Here is a 25,952-nt window from a genome sequence, read left to right as displayed (position 1 = left end):
TGAATTAATATACATAGAAACTAACATATCTATTTTTTCCAAAAATAAAAGTAAAACAATATTATTTTACATCCTTTTAAAATAATAGAATCAACATAAATATTCGTCCAACTGAAATCTCATTGGAGCAAAATATTTAATAGTTATCGGGAGAATAGGGCGATAAATGCGCTTTGAAGCACGTTGTATAAAAGTGGAATACGTCACTGAATAACTGGGGCTAACTGTGAAATCATCTACTGAAGCCAAGAGACAATAGGGAAATGGTCTTCACTCTTAAATTGCCAAAACGGAACAACTGGATAATACCCACGGCAGAGCAATGTCGATAGTCGACGTTACTCGCTGGCCACTAGACACCAGGCCGTACCGAGCCGTGCCAAACAAAACACAATCGAAATGGTGGTAGTAAAATTCGCGACTATATTCTTAAATAATTCATTGCATTAGTCAAGTGCAAGACTTCTGGCTTCTGTTGCATTCAAACAATTATAAAATACGATAATTTGGTCCAGGGAGCATCCGTTTTTGATGCAAAGATAATTTGTTTGGATTGTTTCTTAAATAAAATTACGAAATGGCGTTCCTGTGCTTAACATTTAATAAAAAATAGAAATATAGCAAAACTGTTTTGTCTCGAGACTCTCATCTAAGTCACGTAATCTACTTCAAAATATTTGCGCAAATATATCTTGTAGCTAACAGTGGTGCTATCTCTCAGTAATGTTCAAAACGAAGGAAGTAGAGAGAGGAAATGAACAAATTTCTCCCTACAACGACGCCACACACCAACGTCGTGTTCTTATGTTGGCGAGATTGTGTATTTACTTAAATTTGATGCTAAACGTAACGGCACGGTTCAAAGATACCGTGGGAATTCTCCAGTTTAGCGTCTTTTCTTTTCATTTCTCACACTAGTTTATTAAACCGTGTCGGACTGTAAAGAAAACAACTATCGCAATGTCCATATTTTATATGTCGTACAATATTATAGTATTGTGAACTTTAATTCTCCTACCAATTTTTTTCTATTGTTCTATTAAAATTATAGCATATATCCTACTAACCTGTTGTATCCTATAGGATACTTTAGGAATTTAAGGGTTATATTCGAGGCTGGAAGAATGTATAAGAAACAGAGACATCAGTAGAAGAACTGGTATGTAGTTTGCAAATCGCACAAGAACTAAAATATGAATGAGACGGACAAGTGAGCAGGATCGATCGCAGCAGAGAACCTAGACCTACACCTCGACAGTTTGGGACCAGCGCTTCGGGAAGAGGAGCAAAGGATGTCCAAGGTGTTGATGGTCTGATGTCTTCCAGAGTGCGACGGGCGCGCAGTGGATGAGGACAGCTAAGGATAGGCAGGCATGGAGGGTCCTGGAAAGAGATATTATATTCAAGGAGTTAGTAAATATTTTAATAAAATTATGCTTTAGAGTCTAGTACCTAAATTATCTTGGCTTCGCATGTAGAGTAAATTTCCGAGTCCACTCTACAATTTTAAGATGCTTTTGGCCTTAAAGAATTTTAAGTCACTCACTCACTCACTCACTCACTCACTCACTCCTACAAAATGTTTAAGGTAGCAATGAAGTGTGAATCTACCTAAAAATACAGCAACTCACATTCTCCTTTGTAAGTCATGAAGTTTTAAAGGTCGCTTGTTAACATTTTTTTCAGTTAAGGTAACATGTAATTTTTACAGACTTTATACTCATATATCTTGTTTAAATGCGAGTCCTTTGCATGCGGTGAACATGTTAGTTCTTCAGTTAGTTCTGTAACTATAGATGTAATCCAGAATATATTTCAAGCTCTTGAAGAGTATCTTCGTTCCTCTTGCGGTCTAATCTAATATAGCCAACTGTTCTTCGCAGGAATTTCATCTCGTTGGCTACTATTCGGGTTTTATCTCTTTCCCACAAAGTCCAAGTCTCACAACCATAAGTCAGTACTGGCCTTTCCAATGTTTTATAAGCTTTAATTCTAGTATATTTCTGTAACTAAGGAAAATAAATCAAATAGGATAATAATAAACGAAGTAACGGGAGATATGTTGAAAAAAGAAGACAGGAAGAAAGAAAGAAATAAAGAAAAAAAGGAAGAAAGAAAGAAAGTATAAAAAGAAAGCTGTTAGAGCTGTTACTAAAGATAGACTTACGCACATGCACTACTTTTAGAATTTTCTTTTTTTTCGGTGCGGTGGTGGATTGAAAAATCGCAAGCGTCTCTTAAGGAGGCCATTAATGTATCTCTTTGTATTATTATTTATACAACAAACATTTCTCAACATAACGGCCATTGAGTGACATGCATGTAGAAATGGAACATTCGGCATAAGAGAGCCCACATGGTTAGTTATTATATTAATCTTCAAGCCTCGCTGACCCTTTATTCTTCCTGGAACTTGTTCCACACCACTCTGCCTTGACGTGATTCGCCGACTCGTTCCCTGTGGGATGGAACAAAGTGGAATTCCTCGCGATTGACAAAGGCGAGCGTTAAAGAAGTCCTGACATCTTAACCAACAGATACTGGACTTGATTGCTATCTGCCAGGACCGGCTCCGCACCCCTGCCCTGGCGCAGATAATGTTTTCACTGTGCCCTTTATACTTTAGGTTATATCACTGTCAGCTAGCGACATCTCTCAACAATAAAGGAAGCTGCTTGTGATGATAAATATCTTTCGAGATGCTAGTATCTAGTTAAGAGGTCAGCACATGTTCTGCTTGTCAGTGGAATAACGTTTGAATGCAAGTTACGCAAAGCAGAACTCGGGCCTTAAGGGGAGAGGATGGTATTTTTTTTAACTTTTTTCCTATTTGGTGTAAATAATTAATTTTTTGTATGTAGAGAGCTCATAGCTGTGGCAACTCAACCAAATAAAAATATTTTGAAAAAAGAATTATTTGGGGGGCCCAAATTTGAAAAAAAAAACCCAATGCAGGATTGTACTAAAACCGATATATCTAAACCGTTTTTAAAGATAGATTTAAACAGTTTTTGCAATGTATTTGCAAAAGTATCTTCTACAAACTGTCTGCAACAGAATTTCGATATTAGTCCCTACGTTTGTAAAATAAACAATTAAAATTTAGTAACAATTTTCTAATTTCCTTTCTTGCAAACAAACGGACGTATTTTTAAAATGAAATCAATTAACAAAATTCTGTTACAGAGAAAAGTTTCCTAATAGTCTAAAGAATGTGTGTTCTAAATTTCTTGCATGTATCTTTAATAGTTCAGAAATTATATCCATTTTGCCTGGCAGTGTAGCAGAAAAAAAAAAATGAAGTTACTGGAAACCGATAAAAGCGGGCGTGTGATTTAAAAATTCATAGTGCAGGAAGTTTAAAAATGACGTCTCAACATCCGATAAGGGCACAAATACCCACAAAATGTTATGCAATGCATTGCACACATATCAAAGAGTATTTTAAAGATTTTTTTTAAATTTAATTTACCGGAAACAACAATAAAAGTGGGCGAGTGATTTAAAAATCCATAATGCAGGAAGTTTAAAAATGGCGATCCACATATATCACAGACTATTTTAAAGACTTTTTTTTAAATTCAGTCATTTTTCATCAAAAATACCATCCTCTCCCCTTAAAATGGTTTTGTTTTGGATAGGGTTGCCAGATTTTGAGATGGGAAATAAGTAACATCTTTCATCCATATTCACTTTCTTAGAAAAAAAACATTCATGTATAAGAAGATAATTCATTCATAGTTTTCTGCCCAAATGTAGGTCTTTCACTGTAAACCCAGCATTCTCCAGTCTTCCCTATTTTCTGCCTTCCTCTTGGTCTCCGCATATGATCCATATATCTTAATGTCGTCTATCATATGGCATTTTCTTCTCCTCGAACTTTTCTCCGTTTCATTATTCCTTCCAGTGCATCTTCAGTAGGCAGTTTCTTCTCAGCCAGTGACCCAACCATGTAATACATATTAATTAATACAAGTAGTCTTACTATGATTTATGCATTATATATTGTAATTATTTATTACGTCATACAATTATATTGTGAATTTACTCTGTAATTTGACATATTCCAGTATTCGACCTTTATTTTCAATGTGAATATGCCGTATTTAAATATTTATTTATATAACAAAATCTTCTTTTAAAATGCACTACACTTTTCATCGTTGTTGAATAAGATTATACAAAAAGTTCATTTTTTATGACATTTGCAATAATTTTTTTTCATCCTTCCATTTTGTAGCCATTACTGAAAATAATCGCCATAAATGGGGAAACGCTTAGTAAGAAATTTATTAAAGATATAATATTTTTCGGTTTTTATGCACCAGTTCAATCTATAAAATACACCAATTTTTCTGGTACTGCCATAAATAGGCCTACTATTACGCCACCACCAACCACACTACAAATGTGACGTAGATACTGCGAGCGGGATTAGGAATTTGAAAACGGAACATTTGGCGTACAGTTCAAGACTCGCACTGTACGCGGAATTAAACGAGTTAAAACAGCATTGTTCAGCGTAAAACCGTACATATGGCAACCCTAGTTCTGGAGGTCCTGTTAGGTTTACTGTTTCCCTTGCCATAATTTTGTCGTCACTGGCTGACATGGCCTACTATATTCTGAAAGAATGTATGAAAATGTTTATTTACAAAGATGGCCATAGTCTTACTAGGTACCCCAAATAAATTATTGTCTTGATCGACAAAATCTATTTTTCTTCTTTTTTGCATTATTAATTCTCATACTAAAAAGTTTAATAAAAACTGGTGATTATAAAAACGTATGCTCAACTTTTGTGAAAAAAAAAAAATTGTGAGTTCCTTTAATATTTGTTTTGTGATACAAATAATATTTTTCTTATAATAATGCCGCTTTAACATTTAAAACGTCTATAATTCTTAACTAATTCATATAGTTTCAGGTCAGTATTCAATTTTCATTTCTCGTAGCTCTTTCTGAAGCACGACTTTCTTAGTGGAAATTAAAAATACAAGTGACAGTCCATGGGAAATAGGACGTTAGCTTCTACTTTGGCCAAATTGAGTTATTGGTACCATCTTACTGAGAATTAGATACTGAACAAACTAATTTTTATTAGGTTTCAAGGTTGAAAATAGAGTAGATATTCTAGAATTATTAATTTTAAGTTTGTTCAATTCAGAAAAAGAAGTTTAAAATTTAAAAAAAAGTTAAAGCTAAGTATCCAGACATTACTGATCTCTTGTGTGCATTTTTAGTGTACCATCCCACAGAGCATTTTTTTTTCTGAATCAAGATCTGACATTAGAATTGTACTGAGCTAATTTTCACATGAACTTTGTTTGTCTATCCTGCAAAATGAAGTTGCGAAATTAAAGTCCGTTTTGTCATGGTCTGTGATATATAAAGTCCTAAGTCGCACTAAGTTTACAGCAAAAAGAAAAACCTTTGAAAAATCTACCGAATCATGTCGTAAGAAAAAATGTCTTATGGCCTTAATATAGTCTTCCTAAATTCATATCATGCTGATGGCTCTGCCTGGTATTTCTATATTATACTCTTCGAGATATAAACTTAGGAGCGATGTAAAAATTATCTGATACTGATCTTCACTGATAATCATATCATTAGAGATAACGAATTTCACCTTAAAGACGTGTCTACCAGAGAAGTAGAATTTTGCAGCACAAGAAGACAATTCCAGAGAAGTCTTGCTTGTCGACATCTCCAACCATTTAAAATCAACCAAGCGAATATTGTTTTATTGCTGTAAGGATGCTAAATATAATTTTAAACTCACCAGGTAGGAAGTAGGCGTCGAACAGATGTCCACAGAAGGGAATGGAGAAGGCAACTTGGCTTCAGATGTCCTGTAGTGATGACGGAGATAGCAATCAGGAAATTCAGGCCATAGATATCCACAGAAAAATCGCGGTGTTAGATATCAAATAATATCCAAGTCTGAAAAGAAATAAGAAAACATAATTGATATAAGGTTTTATATCAGGAGAACCAAGACTAAAACTCAAGTAGGGTAAAGGTTGGTAATCTAGTGATACGAGTAATATTGTGATAGTTTTTTTGAGAATTTATTACAATTTTACTGAGCGAGAGAAAGATCGGTTTTTGAGTCAACGTATTAAGGGAATATTCGTGGACAAGTTTCTGCACAAAACCGGTCCTTCTCTCAGTAAAATTGTAATAAATTCTCAAAAAAGAACTATAACAATATTACTCGTATCACAATATTACCAACCTTTACCCTATATGGGAGCATGGAACATGTCGTTGTACATAGTAAGCTGAATTATGAGACTGAATTAATTTTAAGCAAGTTAATTTATATTCAAAGTCACTTTAGCTTAGTTTAAATACATTTTTATGGTTTTCAAACAGAAGTGACAAGACTAACTGAGAATGGAAAGACTTTGGGGTTCCTCTTTGGAAGATCTCAAGCAGTGACTTTGGTGGATTCGATGTTATCGGAAAGTCTTCCTACCAGGGAAAACTTTAGTTTCAGGAATATAAAGTACTGATTAACTTTGTAACTTCTTTACTGTATTAATATGGTGAATTTTACCCCGCTGACTAATTTCGAAGTGGTATTCTTCATTGTATGAAGTCTAGTGAAGATCCCGCGCTCTCTTCTGATTTCCCGTTGTGGTGAGGTGTGTTTATGATTGTGTTGAAAAAGGTGTGTGTTTTGAAATTGAGTTGAGTGTTCAGGATATGCTGAGGGTGTGTGTTTGAGTGTTTGTACATTTCATATTGTTCTACAGTGTCAAGTTTCTGGTTTTTTGGCTGGATTTATAGTATTTACATTCAGCATTTCAGCAACATAGTCGCTGACATGAAAATATTACACATCCAGCCGAAAAAAAAAACAGAAACTTGACATTAAAGAACTATATGAAACTTACAAACATACAAAAACATACTCCCAGTACATCCTGAACACTCAACTAAATTTCAAAACACATACTCTTTTTGAAACAATCATGAACACACTCCACCACAACAGGAAACCAAAAAATAATAATTTATTTATTTAATCTGGCAGAGCTAAGGCCAGTAGGCCTTCTCTTCCGCCCAGCCAGACTCTAATTCTAATTAAATACATTTGCTTACATAGTTATTACATTAATATCTAGACCATAAAACAACATGAAAGTAAATAATGAAAATTGGATAACTAATGTTAGTGTGACAATAATAAACACTGGTAAGAAATAGTTATAATAATAATGATAATAATAATAACAATAATAATAATAATAATGGTAATTATAATAGTAATAATAATAATAATAATGAGATAATTTATATATTTATCTGTGATATATATAACCATTAAACACTGAGAAACCTGAAACAGCTATTATTGTTGACAATAATTGTTAGAAAAATATCTCGTTAACCTATTCTTAAATTGATTTGATGTCTGACAGTCCCTGACATTACTCGGTAGGGAATTCCAAAGTCGAGGAACAGCCACAGTGAAAGAAGATGAATATGAGGATGTTCGGTGGGAGGGAATGGATAATAGTCGAAATGCACCAAATATGGAGAATATAACAGGTAAACAAGTGCATTGTTACTCAACAGGCACTTCTATACAGTTAATGCCATGTGATCTGGAGCTTTGAGTGGAAGATGTTGAGATATTTGGTTAACGATACTCTGACCTTACAAGAACAATTCTATTTCATAGGGCACCACCACCACCACCACCACCACCATCGTCTTTCATACAGTTAGGCTCCATTGTCTGTTTCAACATCAAGAAAGAGAATCTTGCCATTTTGTCAATGAGTGGGTAACAATTTTTCGCTTCTGTAGGTTGTATAGAAATAGGCCTATCATCTGTAGGGTTGTTTTCCTCGTGCAACCTTTTCATGTTGTTATTTATTTTTTTTCATTTGTGTTATCCTACCTATGAAATTAAATATATTTAGCTCTGTCCCATATTTTCACAACGTTGTTCATCTAAGAGGATTATACCAACTACCGAACATAAGAATTCCATCTCCGCTGTCTCCGTTTTTCCCTGCCTGTCTTATTAATTGCCCAGTTTTCAGACATATACCGGGCTTTCAAAATCCCCAGTCTAAATAAATATTTATTTCAATTAAATTTAATTTAAACAAACAACACATCACTTTAGATATTGAGGGTGAAGTTTAAAATCAGTGTTAATTGCATTTTAGGTTTCACCTTTTAACACAGTCTCAAAAAATTTCAAATGACATTACTATATTATGAATCTTAAATATGAAGGAGTAATCAATTGTTTTAGGCCTATATCACATTCGTTTTCACACCTTCTGTTCTCTGTCGCCTGGCAATCTGGATTGTTATTACTGTTGACTAGAACTGATGAGAATAAAACTACAAAGACTATTATTTTTTCCCTTGGTTATTTAACGACACTGTATCAACTACTAGGTTATTTAGCGTCGATGAAATTGGTGATAGCGAGATGGAACCGAAGATTCGCCACATATTATCTGACATTCGCCTTACGAAAGACTATTGTTGATTACAAGTCATTTTAGATATTAATACAAACTAATACTAACGAATAATATGGTTGTGTATTATAAACCTAATTTTTATTATTTTAAACAGGATGGAGGATAATAAAAGCCGAAGTTTGGGTTTAAGTTATATGTGTATTGTTTTGATAGTATGGCAATGTTATGAATTGGAGTTCCGAAATAGGCAGCTATCTAGCCAACAACGGAGCATATATTGAAGATTTAATTTGCTAAATTTAATGAATTAAATTTAGGGAATTACCCAGAATATACAATGTGTTTTTATTCTCAACAATCTTATCTGTGTATACTATATTTTGTGTTACTAGTTTAGCAAAATAAAATAAATTTAAAATAAATTGACAATAACATCGATCCAGGTTCCCAAGCGACGATAGTAAAAAAAATGAGATATATGAATGAATGTGGTATATAAATAATTTTATACTCTTTCAAATTTAAGTAGGATCATATTTAGGGTTGCCATTTAAAATTTGAAAGAGTGTGAAATCTAAAATGCAATTAACACTGGTTTTAAACTTCCTCCTCGATACCTAAATTAAAGTGTTTCTTGTTGAAATTAAATTTAATTACAATATATTCCTATAATTACTTAAAATTGTAAGTGTAGATAATGACAGAAATTACAATAAAAGTACAAAGGAATAATTATTAAAATAAAGACAATTTGAAATGTGATAATTGAAAATGAAAGATGGAATCTTACAAATGAATATAATACAAATGATAAAAAATGTAACGGGAATAATAATACAATACATATATAAACAAAATACATACATTAATAACAACTGACATAAAACTCCAGAAAGTATATATGCACCACATTAAATGGATCCAAGTTCAATCCATGCAAATTGGCATATTTTATACCTCTGCAGATCGGAGAGAGAGAGATTTAGAATTTCTATTGTGAAATATTTTATGGAATCTTAAACCCTTAGCAGCAATACGAAGACTGATATTGCTTAAGAAGAATTCATAATCAATATCACACTTAATGACTTTACAACAAAATAAATAATCAAAATCTTGACGTCTGGTAAATAAACTACAGCAATTTAAATATTTGTAGTTAATCTCATATTTATAATCAGCGGAATTATGTAAAAATTTATAAGAACACAAGAAAATAAATCTTCTTTTAAAATTCTCGAATTTAGCCGTGTCAGTGGAAGTAATGGAGTTCCATACAACAGATGCAAACTGAAGCTTGAATCTAACCAACGTATAATATAAAATTAATACACACATGGGAGTAGAAAAAGAATAAATTATTAATCTAATTAGACCATACATTCTTAATGAATGAGTATAAATATATTGCACATTACCATGGAAATATAATTTAGAATCAAGTAAGACATCAAGATATCTAATCCGATCTTTGCTAGTAATTGTATTATTATTATTATTATTATTATTAAGAGAATAATTAAATTTTAGGGAAGTAGTTTTCCCTGAGAAGGAAATTACAAAAGTTTTGAATTTATTAATTATCATTCCATTTTCAGACCATAGTGCAATTGAATTAATATCATTTTAAAGAATTTGACAATCAGACAAACTATTAATTTTACGAAAGATTTTGAGGTCATCCGTAAATAAAAGGCAGCTAAAATTTATTCTTTTACTTATGTCATTTATAAATAATAAAAATAAGAGAGGCCCCAACGTAGACCCTTGAGCGACTCCACATGAAATGTTAAATGGAACGGAGAGAGAATTAGCTAGTCGAACACAAATAATAAATAATTTTCAAACCGACTCACGTAGTTAGTGGAGAGACCAAAATTACTTAATTTATTTAATACAGTTTTGTGAGGAACAACATCAGATGCTTTCCTAAAATCAAAATAAATTCAGTCAATTTGACCTTGAGCTTCAACTGCAGGCTAATGAGATTGAGATAGGAAACTAAATTAGTAGTAGTAGTAGATTTAACTTTGGTAAAATCGAATAATAATAATAATAATAATAATAATAATAATAATAATAATAATAATAATAATAAAAGTATAAGAAGAATAAATTATAAATCTAATTAGACCAAGCATTCTTATTGAATGGGTATAAATATATTGCACATGATCATGTAAATATAATTTAGAATCAAGTAAGACACCAAGATTTCTAATACAATCTTTCCTAGTAATGATAACATTATTAAGAGAATAATTAAATTTTAGGGAAGTAGTTTTCCATGTGAAGTAAATGACAAAAGTTTTGGATTGATTAATTATCATTCCATTTTCAACAGAACATAGTGCACTTGAATTAATATCATTTTAAAGAATTTGACAATCAGACAAACTATTAATTTTACGAAAGATTTTGAGGTCATCCGTAAATAAAAGGCAGCTAAAATTTATTCTTTTACTTATGTCATTTATAAATAATAAAAATAAGAGAGGCCCCAACGTAGACCCTTGAGCGACTCCACATGAAATGTTAAATGGAACGGAGAGAGAATTAGCTAGTCGAACACAAATAATAAATAATTTTCAAACCGACTCACGTAGTTAGTGGAGAGACCAAAATTACTTAATTTATTTAATACAGTTTTGTGAGGAACAACATCAGATGCTTTCCTAAAATCAAAATAAATTCAGTCAATTTGACCTTGAGCTTCAACTGCAGGCTAATGAGAATGAGATAGGAAACTAAATTAGTAGTAGTAGTAGATTTACCTTTGGTAACACCGAATAATAATAATAATAATAATAATAATAATAATAATAAATTATTATCATTATCATCAGCAACATCATCATCATCATCATCATCATCATCGTGAGTGTAATTTTATTACAATCATTAGTAATGTTTTAATTGCCACGCAAATCTTATCATAACAGTCATTATCAATTTAACTTTCTCCTTCACCGCTACGTGTCGAAGTGCCAATGTGTCATTACTACGATAAGAAAGCCTTCCACTAACAGTGCGCCAATGAATTATTGACGAAAACAGACAAAAAAAAAGATGTGTGACAATGTTTTTAATGTGACACTCGTATAAAAGCATTTGTATGACATTTTTACGTATCAAGTCAGATTACACAAAACCATACAAAGAATTGTATTTATTATAATATACAAGTGCACATAATTCATAGCATTTACTGTCAAAAATAAGCCTGCAATATATTCCTCCAATCCTTCCACTGCAATCCACTAGCTAAACTATATGAACGCAGTGAAGAATAAGTATATATGTATATAGGGCCATTATTAATGTCATCGCAATGGCGGTCGCCAGCTTATGCAGAGACTGGAGCGGAGAGAATGACAATTCAGATTTTTTTTTTTAACTATTCGCTATGCTCCACAGCACAGGCATTGATCGGTCGTAGAGAGCAGAGGCGAGGCTCGATTTTGGATACCCAAGTTGAAACGAAGCCTGCACCAAAACGTTTTCAAGCCTCAACACGCATGCGCAGATATAATACCCAACGGCTTAACAAATAAACAATGTACAAGGGCAGGAAAAAAGACGCACAACTTAAATTCTAACGACGAAGAAAGTGTTTCTTTTGTTCAAGTTTAAACCAACATAGAATCTTTTCAACTGATTACAGCTGTTTACGTAATTCAGTTGTTTTGTTTAGTAACCATTAGCGATTGATATGCATTCTGGCCAGGCTCCGTAATTTATTGCTAATATTTAATGACACTATTGATTGGCCGGGGTTCGCAATATTTAGCCTAGAGTAGAACAAGCAGAAACGCCCCCGTCCTGCCTTCTCCGACACCAAACTGGATTTATTTCTGTGACACATTCAATTCTACGTGTACCTTTTGCAGGACATGGCCGCAAACTAGGGATAGTCCCAAAGGGCCGGACCAGAGGGGTGGCAGGGGGTGCAACACTCATACATTAACATATTCGCTAGGACGACACCATTATATGCGGGCCTGTCCATTGTCTAAGTAAATACAATGTTCTCTTCATATGACGACATGCTATTTAACATTCGTGAGTTTTCCGATAACGTCCTTTTTCATGAAAACAGATTCTCATTATATTTTAAAAGAAAAAGAATTTGCGTTACGAAAAGAATAGCGGTTAGTTGCGTCCTAATTGAGCCCCTCTCCCACTATAAGACGGTTAGTTGCGTCCCTTCTACCTGACTTGTTATTGAAATATATGTGTGTTTATTTTTATTTTTGCTTTATAATACGAATATTTATTTTCAGTCAATGAATTTACTATTAATATATGTAAGGTGCAAGTCCTTACATTACATGATTTAATATTGTATGAACTTTTTCGTCGGTTTCATAAGAACATCATCAGATACAACACTCTATATAGCAATATCATCACTAACAGGTAGGGGAGACTGTTGTACCTTTAGCATAGTGTACCTTTGAACATTTTTTGTTTTTTAATTTTTGCTGCTATCTAGAGGACTCAAACTGAAGCAGATTGTAGAGAAAGCCGCTAAGTAGCTCTGGTCGTAGTTTTGGTCTGATTTATTGCAAAGTGTGAATTCCGTGAACAAAATAAGTTTTTTTAGTACCAAAAGTAAACATTTCGTTCATTGATATATGTTATCTAACACGAAACCAGATTGTATTTGTTAATATCTTTCAAGTACGGTGTGTTCCCTATCAACTGGTGAGTAATAACATATTTTAATTTCCATGATTTATACGAATCTCTAGTTTTCGGAGCCATATTTGTTTAAACGTGCACCCTCTTGTACCTTTGAACACAAAACATCTTGTACCACGGAACATGTTCCAAATTACACGATACTGTCGGTTTTTGTTTTTCTTTTATTTTAAGGTCATGTCACGAAGTAAGTCTGGAATTAAAGAAGTCCCCAATTGATTCGGATGCCTTGAAGAAAGCTGTTGAAGCAGTTATTGCTCCTCCAGGAAATAAAATCTAAATCAGAGAAGCCTGCTCTGGTTTATGATTGAAAATACATTGTAAATACGATTGTCAGTTTTTACAGCTATATTCCCACGTATATTCCATGTGTTCCAAGTTACAAGAGGGTATGTTCCAAGGTACATGATCCTGTTGTACCTTTGAAAACATTACATATCCCATCATCTTATTTTTTCCATCATTAATAGACCTGTGAAACAGGAAAATACATACAGGAAGTTGTAAAGGAATCTTCAATAATTATTTGAAGCATTTTTTCATTTTAAAAATTTCATTTCCTAAAATTAAAAAAAATAAAATGTGAAAAGTGTCTAAAGGTACAACAGTCTCCCCTACATATGTCTCTACAAACCAAAATACAATATATATTAATAAGTATACAATATGATAAAACATGATAAAAACCAGCATCATTAGGATATAAAATGTGTCTTTCTTGTGTGACTACACCCTAATGTCAAGTAATCAAAAACACACGTGTGATTACAATACTTATACCAATATGTTTGTGCGAGATCGTGCGTATTCGCTTGGTTTCCGCACAAAACCAATCCGTGGTAAGTCTAAAATTCCAAATTCACTATTCCCAACCTAACACACATAACAATTTCCCTCTTCTTACCGCTTAAGTGACATATTGATTTTACTGCTTTAGGCTTTTAACATATTATTTTGTGCGAGATCGTGCGTATTTGCTTGTTTTCCGCACAGAACCAATACGCGGTAAGTGTGAAATACCACATTCAGTATTCCCAACGTAACACACATAACAATTTCCCTCTTCTCACCGCTTAAGCGCGACATTCATTTTACTGCTTTAGGCTTTTAACATATTATTTTAGAGACCTTTAACATAGTAATAATTATAAATTGGAAACTTACCACTGCAATTTCACCTAAATTGCAATGTTAATTATTGTTTTTAAATATTTGCAAAAATTAAGTAATGTCTGCTACTCCACGAAACTTATTGCATTCCTGATACAAGTAACATTAAGGAAGCCGTGAAAAAATGAACAAGATTCCAGATGCCGATGTTATTACTGCAATATGTTATATAAATAATATTATTAAAATATTAAAATGAAAAATAAATCATTACATAACCTTACCGTTGTTTTAAGTTCGCATTTATAGACTGGAGGAAAAAAAAGACAGACGTATATCACGGCCTGCTGGAGTATAGTAAACACAGAAAACATTTTATAGCAACAATGTTGAAGAAAGATATTTTGGTTTTCCGAAGTTGCCGTCATTAAACAGAAACCAAGATGGAGATTTCATTGCAACTAATTAGAAATTCGTCTTTCAGGTATGTAATAAACGATCTTCGCACAAAATAATGTACGATACACGAGCGGTATGTTTGTTTTCATGTTCTCGGAAATTAAAAAAGCTCAACTACGTTTCGCTTTTTCAATCTTTTCCTCGACCATGAAAATGTCAACATACCGCTCTTGTAACGTATATTACTACTTAGAGACGTTCAATATAGTAACAATTGTAAATTGGAAACTTACCACTGCAATTTCACCTAAATTGCACTGTTAATTATTGTTTTTAAATATTTGCAAAAATTAAGTAAACTCTACAACTCCACTAAAGTTACTGCATTCGTGATGCAAGTAACATTAAGGAAGCCGTGAAAAAATCAACAAGATTCCAGACTCATCATAGACTGGGCGGAAAAAAAGACAGACGTATATCACGGCCTGCTGGAGTATAGTAAACACAGAAAACATTTTAAAGCAACAATGTTGAAGATAGATTTTTTTGTTTTGCAAATTTGCCGTCATTGAACAGAAACCAAGATGGAGATTTCATTGCAACTAATTAGAAATTCCTCTTTCAGGTATGTAATAAACGATCTTCGCACAAAATAATGTACGATACACGAGCGGTATGTTTGTTTTCATGTTCTCGGAAATTAAAAAAGCTCAACTACGTTTCGCTTTTTCAATCTTTTCCTCGACCATGAAAACGTCAACATACCGCTCTTGTAACGTATATTACTACTTAGAGACGTTCAATATAGTAATAATTGTAAATTGGAAACTTACCACTGCAATTTCACCTAAATTGCACTGTTAATTATTGTTTTTAAATATTTGCAAAAATTAAGTAAACTCTACAACTCCACTAAAGTTACTGCATTCGTGATGCAAGTAACATTAAGGAAGCCGTGAAAAAATCAACAAGATTCCAGGCTCATCATAGACTGGGGGGAAAAAAAGACAGACGTATATCACGGCCTGCTGGAGTATAATAAACACAGAAAACATTTTAAAGCAACAATGTTGAAGATAGATTTTTTGTTTTGCAAATTTGCCGTCATTGAACAGAAACCAAGATGGAGATTTCATTGCAACTAATTAGAAATTCTTCTTTCAGGTATGTAATAAACCATCTTCGCACGAAATAGCTACGTTTCGCTTTTTCAGACTTTTCCTCGAACATGAAAACTTCAACATACCGCTCTTGTAACGCATATTACTATTGCAGATCTTCACTGATAAAATAATAAAAAATAAAATGAAATCTGTATACTATATTGTGTGAAGAGATGCATTACAGTAATTGAACTATGCTAACTGATTTTTTCGTGTCCGTATTCTTGTTTTCTCATCACTGCACGTGTTTTCACCTTCCAAATATATGCACGTCATAATATGTAGACTGACGTTGTGCCTTGAGTCTAATTATTCAAAGTTGTTATGGATATCATCTGTATCCGACGATATATGCCAATATTTATTTTTGCTGCCAAATAAATCGAAAGCTATACAGAAATGTTTCAGTGTATTATAAGACAGTGTGAATCACGAGATGTCTTATTCGTCCCAACAGAAATGTATGTGGATTTTGAACTCGCTATACATTACGATGGAGTGAAAATATGAAGTTTATGGAATCAAAATGTAATACCAGGGAAATGTTGTGGGGTGATATCATAAAGAACAATGTAAAATATATTTTCTATAGATTAATATTTAGAGGTGTCCCAGGAGCATCATATTTTGAAATTTTCACAAAATTTTGAGGTTCAGATTTTTTAGCGAGAGAACGTTCTCCTGTCATTTAATCTGAACAGGATACCAGGAAAATGTTAAAAATGCATGTTAAAAGATTCGACATATTTTTGGTCCCCTGTTGTTTTATTTTGAAGTGTCACAGAAACCTCAACTTATAAGAAAGTTGAGAATAATCACAAAACTCTTAGGTATGATATAATTAATATAATATAATTAATGTAAATTCAATCTTATCATGTTACAGGGTATTTAAATCAGAATATCTCTAATTAATACAAGAAATCTGACTTTCTACCTTGTATTTGCATTGCCAGAGGGACTGAACCCATTACAATTACCTACCTATCATGACGTAATGAAATATTATATATGGGTCAAAAATGAATTAAAATCTGACTTCAAATCAAAAGAATCTACTGTTGGAGAGATTTCAGAAAGTGTTGCTATCAAAACTAAGGAAATCCAGGCAAAGGCATAAATTCCGAAAATCAGTCATACAAGAATATTATAACTGATTCGTGCTTACCGTCATCAATACACAAACTTAATGAAGCCTTGTAAGAAACGACATAGTGACGACAACTAATATGACAACATTGCAAAATTCAAAGAAGAAGCAAACAAACTATTTGATATATGCAGTTGGAAATGCAAAAAAAATTTAATACTTTAGGTCTAACAAGTAAGAATGTTTTACTAGAGCAAAGAACAGAAAGAAGGATGATAATTGGACCTGTTGATTTAGTCACCACTCAGAAAGAAATGAAAAAGAAAACAAGAATAAATTCTAACAGAAAAAATAAATGGACTGAATTGGAATTTTTGTCATATTTTATATAAAGTACTATATATTTTGTCCCTTTGGAACCCCTAAAAATACTGTATACTGCAAGCCCAATTTAGAGTCTTTCAAATAAAGTTTAAATATATTATTTTACAGCAATTCATTAGCTATGTAATGAAAAACAAAATAATAGAACAAATATACAAAGAGGCAAAAAAATTATAATTTTAAGAAACGTCCAAGCCCTTGGGCACCTCAAAAATTAAATATAGAAACTACATATTTTTCACATTCCTAAGTTAAGTGAAAATACAGATTTTTGAAACTATTACATTTAGAAAACAGATAAAAAACAAATTTATTTATTTATTTATTTTATTTAAATTTAAATATACAGAATAAAGAATATATTTACAAAACAAAACAAGAGAAATAGAAATAAAATAATACAAGCAATATAAAAAGAAGATACAGTGGTATTAACAAAATTTGAGACCGAATGAGCAGCGCTCGTGCTCGGTCGCAGTTTAGATATAATATTAAAATAAAAAATAATAATAATATAAATAGATAAGTAAAATAAAATAGGAACTAAAATATAATTACAGCGGCAATGGAATTATATAATATAATATTAACACTAGAGAAGAATAATATCGCACGTGAAAAGTAGGACTAATATATATTTCAAAATTATAGAATACAAATATAATATAGGTTGATTAATTCATACACATAGGCTATAAATTTATTTAATCAAATTGAAGATATTAACACGTTTCTAATTTTCTTGTTATATGTTAGTGGGTTACATGTTAGAAGTTCTGGGTGTAATTTAGTTAAAGCATTGTACAAACGAGGGCAAAATTTATGCTATGCTTTAGACCAGCAGATGTGAGACATTTAGGTTCTACTAATGTTGAATTACTATTTCATCTTGTGTCATAATTGTGTGTCTGTAATACAAACTTATTACGATTTTTATGATACAATTTTAACAGCGTATACTTATAAATTTGTTCAATATTAAATACATTAAATTGAGAATAAATTAATTTAGTTGGATAATCGAAACGTTTCTTCAAACAAATTTCAATTATTCGTTTTTGTAGTAAATTTAACGGACTAAGATTAATTTTTGTACTTCCACACCAAACAATTATACCATATTGAATGATAGACTGAATAATGGCCAAATAAACATTTCGTAGAACTCTAATAGGTAAGTAGCATCGAAGATTAACGAATTTATGAATTGTTTTACGAAGCCTCTTACAAAGATAAGTAATGTGATGAGGCCATTTTAAATTCTGATCAATAATGATACCCAGATATTTGACATACGTGGCTTCTTTCAAAGGTGGACATTTACAACTTTTGGGATCTAAACAATTTTCACTGTGTATTATTAGTCTATATTTATCGCTGAATTTTAAATTTTGAATTTTTGGCAGCTGTTAACGAAAAAGGAACTAAAGTTGATTTAGATATATTTAAAGAAAGGAAGTTGGAATTAAGCCATTTTTTAACAATGTTAGCACCTATATTAGCATTTTTATATGCTTCCTACCAAGAAAAAACACTGAAAATAACTACTGTATCATCCGCATATGAATATATAGATCCATTAAATTTTTCTAAATTTATATTTAGCAGATCATTAACATATATTAGAAATAAAATAGGTCCCAAAATTGTTCCTTGCGGTACACCTATATCGATATATTTGTATTCACTAAATTGATCTTCAATTTTTGTCATTTGCCTTCTGTTACTAAAATATGATTGGAATAATTTTAAGACTATACCTCTAACTCCAATAGTATGTAGTTTGTCCAAAAGTAAATTATCATTGATAGTGTCAAAAGCTTTCCGTAGATCCAAGAAAATACACAAACATTTGTTTCCGATATCTAGTTCATTGATAATTTGTCCAGTAACATTAATAAGAGCATTATCAGTAGAAATATTATTGCATGTATAGATTCACTCCATCCTACTATACATACCGCTATCAAACTTGTTTACCCTTCAGTGAAAATCATAGGCTGTCAGGTTTATCTAAGCCAGAATTGGTGGAAAAAATTCAAAATTTACGTTTTGCAGCATAGTTTAAAGCAAACTCAGAAAAAGGCACGTTTCTGAAGTAATTTTTTGGCTTACCCTTTTTAAACCCAGAATATATCAATGACTTTTACTGAAGATATCATGAGCGTTCAGCCCTGGAGACGAAAGAATTGCAATGTTTACTGATTACATTTTTGATAATTATATTTCGAACAAATCCCTGTTTCCACTGGTTATTTGGACAGCGTTCAGTACGACAAATCGCACAACAAAAAAATTGCGGATCTTTTCACGCTAAATTAAACGGGTCTTTCTACACATCGCATCCAACCATCTGCAATTCTGTTGACGTTCTGAAGGGAATACAGTGTGATGTATACATCAAAATAAGAAGCATTTAAGGAAGAAAGAAAGCAAAAAATGTAGTGAAGAAAGAAATATTTTTCAGAGAACAAATAGCAAAATAATAAACAGCTCCACATCTCGATATGATTTTGTAAAATCACTGTCATATAAGTTTTTACGAAATTGAAAGAAACTCCTGGGGCCTGTTTCTCAAAACTCACGGACTAGTAATACTAGTCTGTACAGTAGTAATATTAGTTTATTTTACAAGTCTATGTTTCTAGAAACTACAAGGGTAAAGTAGTAGTTACCAGTTCACAGACTAGTAATATTGGTCGATTTCACCAGTTCAAAAGTGATTCTGTTTCTCAAAATGCTAATCTAGTTGATTATACTAGTATTTAACAGGAATATTCCTACAAGACTCTAAAGACTGGTGATTTCTATATTTTCAGTTACTAGTGGCAGTCTTTCTCAGATAATCAAAACAAAATATTGTAGTTATTTTTTTAATAAATGTGGTTTAGTGATTTCGATTGAAGCAGTAAAGAAGTTGTTGTGAGAAGAGCTAAAACTATATCGAGAAAGAACAATTATTATTCCTTTACAGGAGCATTGTTTAAATATAATGAACGGTTTAAATAATGTGCTGAAAAGCTTGGAGAGTTGTTAAATATAGTGGGACCTGCCATAACAAGACAAACAGATAGAAGTCATGCATTATCAGCAAAGTTTCAAATACAAATTGCTCTACAAATCGGGATGTTGATTATTTTCCAATGCCATCTGGTTTTTCTGCCCTAGACCAGCAACACATGCAGATTTTTTTCCTAATAATCTGATACCAATTCATCAACTGCAGTAATTTTTGCTGGCTTTCCTCCTCCACTGCCAGTTCTTCTGACATTGTCAACTTTAGCCTACAAATTAAATACAAAACGACACTAATTTATGAATAGATCAAACGTAAAACTGAAAAAAAAAAATAGCGATTTTTTTCAAGTCATAAGTGGCATCCATGTCGCCAGTAGAATCACTAGCTACATAATGTGTTCATATTATGATACTGTGAACTTGAATTGGTACTCGCCAAAGTTGCTTTCTTAATGTTAGGCCAATAAGTGTCTCTAACGTATGCATAATCTTTGTTCTGAAGTATCAGTTCCATAGCCTCTCTTATTACAAATTTTTTTGTCTAGTCGTTTACTTTATCATTTTTTGTTATTATGCTTGAAAAAGCACCGAATGATATATCCTTTGATTCATTAATCATATTGAGTATAGTTAATTTGCTTTCAATTGATGGAATTTGAAGAGAAGAGAGAAGTAAGAACCAAAACACAAACAACTTAGCCTCCTAACCTCAAATAACAATACCTACCATTGACTATAAACAAATGAACTCAATCAGCTGACTAGTGAAAGAGATCATGTGACTAGTGAAAAATTGTCACAAGTTACTAGACTGGTGAAATAGTTTGAGAAACAGAATCTACTAGAGCTGGTGAAATATACTCTGGTAACTAGTAACTGGTGAACTACTAAACTAGTATTTTTGAGAAACAGGCCCCTGGAAACTAAACAGAACTAGGTATTTCTCGTGGCTCCATCTATTGAAAAAAAAGTCCATGCAGTCATCCTCCTCGTCGTGTCTCCTGGATAACGCTAACTGACTGTTTTACGAACGCTAAGGGACGCAACTGACCGGTAATTGAATCAGTAGGTGAACGCAATTAACCTGCTTCTTCCTTGTGGAGACACAACTAACCGAACTCGTACGAAAGTGGCATATACTTATTTCGTATTTGTTTTGCAATTTTAAACGAACTTCTTTATCACATTCCCAATGTCCACAGTTAATTTTCTTGAACTACTATTCAAAAGACATTGCATATTTGAACTCATTTCATATGCATCAAAATACATTTTATATAATGCCTGATACTAAAATTAAGACATCTGAATTAATTTACATTGTGTTAAGGAGTTAGGTAGGGGAAGGTGTTGTACCTTGGGTCAGTTGTACCTTGGGTCATTCATCATTTCTCTGCCGTCTGTGTTTTGAAAAATGAAGTATTACAATCAAGTTGCATATTTGTACACAAGAGTCCTCTCACAAAGCTTGGTGATCTTCAGAATACAGTGGTTTGCTTTCTTTGTGAAGAAATTTGTTTTTGATCTCAGAAAGTATTTTGTTTGTAGTGTGTTCTTTATTTTTTTTACGGGGCTGTGCTATAATTCAAGACATTTCCAATAGTAAGGTAAAATCTTTGTTTCTTTCTTGTTCGAATGTTATATTAGGTTATTGTTAGAATATAACCTAACTTTTGAAACATGATGTTGAGTTCACAATGAGCAGTAGTTGTACCTCGGTCCACTTGAAGCGTTGTACCTTGGGTCGACCCAAGGTACAGCATTGAAATAATGATGAGCAGAAGTGTACAAATCATTATAAATTATTAGTTCATTTAATATAGTTTATTGCTCAATATGTTGGAAATATTATATCGTTATACTTTTATTTTTATAGAACCATGCCAAGAAGCAAGAATGGAAAAAAAGCGGGAAAAAGTAGATGTAGAAGCACTTCGGATGGCTATAAAGGATGTGTTAACAAATGGAACTAAAGTGCGACTGCTGCCAAAAATGTTGATATTTCGAAAAATACGTTGTCTAGGCGCTTAAAAAATATGCAGGATTCTAATGAAAATGATTTTGTGTACAGAGCTAACAATGATGTGAAGAAAGTGTTTACTTTGCCACAAGAGATTGAATTAGTAGAGTATTTGAAACAGGCAGCAAGGCTACATTACGGTCTAAATAGAAATGAAGTTCTGAAACTTGCATATCAGTATGGATATGAAAAGAATTTGGCTATTCCAGAGAACTGGAAACTCGAGAAAAAAAACTGGCGACATGTGGCTTAGTCATGAGGCTACCACCTCCCTACCAACAAGGTTAATCTAAGAGACAAACTTCCCAACTACAATTCGCAGTTGATTTCAGTACTTATGATGTTAAGTAGATCGATTTTGTGTTTGTTATCTGCTTCAAATGCATTATTGCTTGAACATGTTGCAAAGGAATTGTATCTTTAATTTGTTTCCTATTATATTCCAGAAGTTTCGTGATTTTTAGATAATACGTACACTTTGCATTCATATTTATGTTTATCCACAATTTGTATTCTTGTTTCTTTTCTTGTAGGCTAAATTTATAATGTGACCCAAGGTACAACATCGGGTGACCCAAGGTACAACCTCATGTTGTACCTTGGTCCATTATACTTGTATACATTTAATTGAATATAAAAATTATCAGAGTAATTAAATCCGTAAATAAAGATTACCAATGATATCTCAAAGAGTAGCTTCATCTTATTTTATAATTTGGACAACCTAATAATCATAATATGGTAAAAATAGAAATTAAATGTAAAAATGACCCAAGGTACAACACCTTCCCCTACAGCTTACAGCAATAAAACGTTTGGAAATATTGAACACTTTTTTTCCTCCATTACTGTATCTTTTACAATAATAAAAATTGGTATGTGTGAAACACTGTCCTTCTGCTATATGAAGAAAATATTTTTACAATTAAAAAAAAAATATATATATATATATATTTTTTTTTTTTTTCAAAATTCAAAATGATGGCAGTTCACTGTGCAGTGATAAAGCAGTTCTTGAAATTTATATTTTCCCCACCATTCATAAAATATTTTTGATACGATACCTCTTGCACAAAAGGGGAGATCTATAACTGAAACTAGATTAATATATTTCAGTATTATTTGTATTCATCCTGGTAATAATGAACAGTTTGACTCGTAGACATTTTGTTTTTGCAGCATTAACTTCCCATGATTGTATGAGAAGATTCGAAGAGAACGGCAGTTACGTAGACTTTCAGCTCCCCACTACTACCAATTAAAGCATAACACAATGTCAATACGGCGGTTGCTGTCGTCTGCGATACAACGAACTTTTCTGTTGATTTTCGAGTTCATTTTTTTCCGGTTATTATATGCTTATTTAAGTTGTGTTAACTCTCGCTAGTGGTTTTATATTTTATTTTATCCGTCTTAGTATTTATTTTATTATTGTAAATATTTTTGTTTTATCACTATTATTATTATTATTATTATTATTATTATTATTATTATTATTATTATTAATGAATTATTTTCTATTACAATCTTTGTATCATTTCTGTCACGATTATTTTATTATTATTATTATTATTATTATTATTATTATTATTATTATTATTATTATTGTTGTTACTATTATTTCTATCTTCAGCATTATTATTTGATCCCTGTAAAATTTTATGTAGACTACTGGACTGTACCCGAGCACGAGCATATGCTCATTTCGGGTATCTATTCACATGTATTCATTTCAAATGTAAATTGTAAATAAATTTGAATTTGAATTTGAAAATTTTGAATCTAATGATAAGAGTAAAAATCCGAACGTACGCTTAGTACTTACCGAGTAGAACAGTGTTAACATTTAGGAGAAAGTAATTTTTTCTGAGAAAATTATTCATTTGAGACTGATATGATATTATATACTTTGTTGTGTATTTGTGGTAAAAATATCTAGGCCTATATTTCGACGTACAGAATGTAACAAAACACTTTTTTTTAAACGGCACACACTATTAATTTTTATGGTAGGCCTACTTTTGAATTCTGCAATAAAGTTTATGTAAAGTTTATGTGTGAAAAATTTCCCACATAACTCATAAACTTCTTAACTTTTCCATGCTCTCTCTCTTTTATTTTATTCTTGAAACTCATGTTTACAATATCATGCTCTTTCAACTACATTCCTTAATAAATAATATCTTTTTTATTTTGTGTTAGAATAAAATATTGATATTTGACCATTTTTAAAAATGAATTTATCAAAGGTTGAGAAGTGATCTTGCATCATAAGTATTGGAGATACGACATGCATAAATAAACAAAAAAAAATTCATCACAGAATGTTAGATAGCTTTTGAGATATGTAGGAAACGCTTCATCACTGCAGAGTGAACTGAATTTTGAAAAAGAAATATAAGTACGGTAATTTTTTTAAATCGTAAAAATATTTTTTCTTCATATAGCAGAAGGACAGTGTTTTACACATACTAATATTCATTATTGTACAAGATACAGTAAAAATGTTAAATATTTTCAAAATTTTACCGCTGTAAGCTGTACCTAACCGCTTAAGTAAATATAACCATGTATTATGGATTATGGGCTATATGTTAGGAGAAAATCCACAAACTATTAGGGAAAACATGGGAATTTTACTTGAAGCAAGCAAAGAGATAGGTTTGGAAGTAAATCCCGAAAAGACAAAGTATATGATTATATCTCGTGACCAGAATATTGTATGAATTGGAAATATAAAAATTGGAAATTTATCCTTTGAGCAGGTGGAAAAATTTAAATATCTTGGAGCAACAGTAACAAATACAAATGACACTCGGGAGGAAATTTAATGTGGAATAAATATTGGAAGTGCCTGTTACTACTCTGTTGAGAAACTTTTGTCATCCAGTCTGCTGTCAAAAAATCTGAAAGTTAGAATTTATAAAACAGTTACATTACCGGTTGTTCTTTATGGTTGTGAAGCTTGAACTCTCACTCTGAGAGAGGAACATAGGTTAAGGGTGTTTGAGAATAAGGTGTTTAGGAAAATATTTGGGGCTAAGAGGGTTACACCAGCTGCTTGTCTATGCGGATGACGTGAATATGTTAGGAGAAATTCCACAAACGATTAGGGAAAACACGGGAATTTTACTGGAAGTAAGTAAAGAGACAGGTTTGGAAGTAAATCCCGAAAAGACAAAGTATATGATTATGTCTCGTGACCAGAATATTGTATAAAATGGAAATATAAAAATTGGAAATTTATCTTTTGAAGAGGTGGAGAAATTCAAATATCTTGGAGCAATATAAATGATACTCAGGAGGAAATTAAACATAGCATAAATATGAGAAATGCCTGTTATTATTCGGTTGAGAAGCTTTTATTATCCAGTCTGCTGTCAAAAAATCTGAAAGTTAAAATTTATAAAACAGTTATATTACCGGTTGCTCTTTATGGTTGTGAAACTTGGACTCTCACTTTGAGAGAGGGACACAGGTAAGGGTGTTTGAGAATAAGGTGCTCAGGAAAATATTTGGGGCTAAGAGGGATAAAGTTACAGGAGAATGGAGGAAGTTACACAACACAGAACTGCACGAATTGTATTCTTCACCTGACATAATTA

The 25,952-nt window shown here is 32.0% G+C and overlaps 1 long non-coding RNA gene across 1 annotated transcript in view; it reads right to left on the bottom strand.

Annotated features, from left to right (window-relative positions):
* Window positions 1-25,952, bottom strand: part of LOC138714797 (uncharacterized) — a 254,869-nt gene that overhangs the window by 152,746 nt on the left and 76,171 nt on the right. The window contains exon 2 of the long non-coding RNA XR_011336088.1: window positions 5,786-5,946. This is a non-coding gene — a long non-coding RNA (uncharacterized lncRNA). The remainder of the gene's footprint in view (window positions 1-5,785; window positions 5,947-25,952) is intronic.

Source organism: Periplaneta americana, chromosome 15 (assembly GCF_040183065.1).
Source record: "Periplaneta americana isolate PAMFEO1 chromosome 15, P.americana_PAMFEO1_priV1, whole genome shotgun sequence".
Lineage (NCBI taxonomy): Eukaryota > Metazoa > Arthropoda > Insecta > Blattodea > Blattidae > Periplaneta > Periplaneta americana.
This window is presented reverse-complemented; position numbering and strand designations above follow the sequence as displayed.